Consider the following 3,444-nt stretch of genomic DNA (forward strand, 5'->3'; position numbering starts at 1 on the left):
ATGGTCTCAAAAGTCTTTTCCAACCTAATTGATTCTGTAATTACCTCCTCGCAGCTCTGAGGCCGTATCCTTAGGGAACCTCACTACCTTGCTCAAGCGATCAGGAAAATCCTGAGAAACCCGAAGGCAAGGCACACGCCCTAACTAAAACTCCTCCGACCCGATACGGATTTCCCTCCGGGCGAGCTGTCTCCCCGCAGAGGGCAGCGGTACTTACTGGCGGTCACCTCCCCGCGGCTCCCGCGCCGGCAGCGCATCCCCCGCCGCCGCCGCCGCCTGGACCGCACCGCGCCGCCCGGCCCGCGCCGCGCACGCCGCACCCGAGAGCCGGCTCCTCCCGCGGGTCTAGGCCGGCACGCAGCCCTCCTCGCCGTCCCGGGACATCCTCTGGCTTCTTCCCCGAGCGCCGCTTCCCTCCGCCCCACTCCAGTTGCTCTGCGAGGCGTTCAAATAAAGGCGCGTCAGTGCCCGCCCGGCGCCGGGGAGGCCGCGGGTTGGGCTCCCGGGAGGAGCCGCCGCCGCCGTCGCCGCGCCAGGGAACAGCCGGGGCTCCGCAGCGGCAGGAGAGGCGGGAACGGCGGCGGAGGAGGAGGGGGAGGAGGAGAAGGAGGAGGAGAGAAGCCGCCGTGGGAGGTGGGGCGGGGGCGGCGGCGCCGATGCCGCCGGTTTCCCCTGGAGCGGCTCCTAGCCCACGGCAGCCACGCTCGCGCTTTTCCCGCCGCCCCGGAGCAGGAGCGTGCGGGGAGGGGAGCGGAGGGCGGGCGGCACAAAAGACGGGTGGCCCTTGGCGCAGGGGCAGGGCGAGCGTGGCGGCGGCCCCCGCGGGCAGGGACGGACCGGGACGGACCGCGCCGGGACCAGGACTCGGACCCGGACCCGGACCCGGACCGGGCGCCGCCTCCTTCCTCCCCTCCTCCTCCTCCCCGCCCTCCCGCCACGGCAGGCCTCGCGCGCCGCCCCGCGCGCCGGCCGCCCGCTCACTCACCAACCACGCGCGCAGCAGCGCGAGCCCCGCTTCCGCCCCCGCCGAGCGCCCCGGCCGGAAGCGGCCGCCCACGTGAGCGGCGCTGCCTCCAGCGCGCGCCCCCCGCGCCCCCGCCGGCGCGGGAAGAAGCCGCGCGCTTCCGCCACGGCCGCGTGCGCTGGCGCCACCTGGAGGCGGGGCGGTCCCGGGAGATCCCGGTTGGGGATCCCTGTGCTGAGGGAACGCACTGCGAAGGTGTACGGCTTGTTTTTTTAGTATACAGCTCTTTTTGTATACAAAAAGAGGGGAAGAGGAGGGGCAGGCACCCGTCTCTGTGGTGACCAGTGACAGGACCCGAAGTAATGGCCTGAAGTTGTATCAGGGGAGGGTTAGGTTGGGCACTGGAACAGGCTCTCCAGGGAAATGGTCACAGCATTAGCTGTGACAGAGTTCAAAGAAGTATTTTGGATGATACTCTCAGGCACGTGGTGTGATTCTTGGGGATGGTCCTGTGCAGGAGTCAGACTGGATGATTCTTGTGAGTCCCTTCCAACTTGGTATATTCTGTGATTCTGTGAAGATGTGTTTCTTTCCCATGAAGCAGGGTATGCTACAGGAGGCAAGAAAATAATAACCAGTACTTAGATAGGCAGAGGTCCTGTGAGGAGCAGCTGAGGGAGCTGGAGTTGTTTAGCCTGGAGAAAAGGAGGCTCAGGGGGGACCTTATCACTCTCTACAACTACCTGAAAAGAGGTAGCCAGGTGGGGTTGGTCTCTTCTCCCAGGCAGCAAGCAACAGGACAACAGGACATAGTCTTAAGCTGTGCCAGGGGAGGCTTAGGTTTTAGACATCAGGAGGAATTTCTTCACAGAAAAGGGTGATTAGGCATTTGAGTAAAATGCCACTGTCCAGGGAGATGGTAGAGTCACCATCCCTGGAGGTGTTTAAGGAAACAGTGGACACGGCCCTTAGTGCCACGGTCTAGTTGACATGGTGGTTTTTGATCATAGGTCGGACTTGATAATCTCAGAGGTCTTTTCCAGCCTAAATGATTTGGTGATTCATTCGGTGAAGGCATTCCAGAGACAGCATTAGCATTTGAGGCTTCACACTTAAACCACCAGGCACACTTTGCAATCTGTACACTCATACCTAGATGAAATTTGCTGCTCCAAAGGGGTAATGAATTCCCAAGTTAGAAAGAGACCCAGGAAGCAACACAAGAGTAGAATGTTTCCATACCTGCCTGGAACAGATATCATCACAATTCACACCGGACAGTAACTCTGCAGTTGCATGCTTTAAGCTTTTCATTTTCTGTCAGTTGACCTGTAAACACTCTTCTCCTTTCCCCTTTATACCTTCTGTGAGGAGTAAGAGTTCTGCACTTCTTTTTGTTAAAAATCACTGCCTCAAAGCTCTCTGGTCTCTGAGTAAAATGTATAAAACCAAGATATAAAACCAAAGCTTACAGAAAAATTAATTTTCTCTTGGTTTAATTTTTCTTGCTATTGCCTGACTTTTAACTCTATTAGTTCTCCCATTATTCCAGATGTCTGCCTTGCTGTTACTGTAAGAAACCAAAATATATATATAATATTAAATACAGTCAACAGCAATGTTTAAGCATCATCAGTAAAGATAATGCATTTTTTCCTTACTTTGCAATACTGGCACAAGGAAAACATTAAAATCTGTTTTGGAATGAACATACAGTTTTCCATTAGTATAAGAATATACTAAGCCATCACAAAAGGAGGCAAGCACAAGAACAAAATAATACTATGCTTTTACAGCCTCTATTTGCACCAGGAAAAAAAAAAAACAGGAAAATAATTATACAGCTGAATAGACTCTGTTAGACTGTGCTCTCTGAAAATATTTCCAGAACCATACCCTTTGTGACTCTTAGACAGTTCAGGTTTCTCATCTGTCCTTGGGAAGTGCAGAAGCACCCTGCAACACACCATTCAAACCATTATATACCATTGTGCTACAGATTCGAGGGTCTTTTCTTTTTCAGCCTGCACCCAAGAAAACACCCACCTCAAATCAACTTAATTTTAACTCTATTTCCACTAGGAATAATTCCACAATAAGAGGAAAAAGAAGCTGTCCCAGAGATGGCCATTTACAACAGCTGAACATTCTGATTTTATTATTTTAATTCACATAATGTTCTGCACTTTGAAAACAAACAGAAAAAAGATGTTTCTGTTTTTACTTTCAGAATTCAGAATTTGAAGATCAAGGTGATCAAGTTCACCTTCATTAAGAAGGCATTAATACTGTCCCTAGACATAGAGAGTAAATTAACTGTAAGAACTCTGATTCCATCTCTGCTTGACAAGAACAGATTCAGTTGCATTCCAGAAATTCTTCACAGTTTCTTTAAAACAGTGGTTTGTGTTTTAATTTCTGTGTCAGTGAACTGTTTTCCTTCCTGTGTCTGTTCATAGAATAAAACTAATACAATTTTG

General features: G+C 52.4%; 1 protein-coding gene across 1 annotated transcript in view; it reads right to left on the reverse strand.

Moving 5' to 3' along the window:
* TEX10 (testis expressed 10) overlaps positions 1 to 1,023 on the reverse strand; it is a 54,438-nt gene extending 53,415 nt beyond the window's left edge. The window contains exons 1-2 of the mRNA XM_032693111.1: positions 986 to 1,023; positions 218 to 435 (exon numbers count right to left, since the gene is read on the reverse strand). The gene's annotated coding sequence lies outside the window, so the exon portion shown is untranslated. The remainder of the gene's footprint in view (positions 1 to 217; positions 436 to 985) is intronic.
* Positions 1,024 to 3,444: the final 2,421 nt, after the last annotated feature.

The sequence above is a fragment of the Chiroxiphia lanceolata genome, chromosome 1 (genome assembly GCF_009829145.1).
Source record: "Chiroxiphia lanceolata isolate bChiLan1 chromosome 1, bChiLan1.pri, whole genome shotgun sequence".
In the NCBI taxonomy this organism is placed as follows: Eukaryota; Metazoa; Chordata; class Aves; order Passeriformes; family Pipridae; genus Chiroxiphia; species Chiroxiphia lanceolata.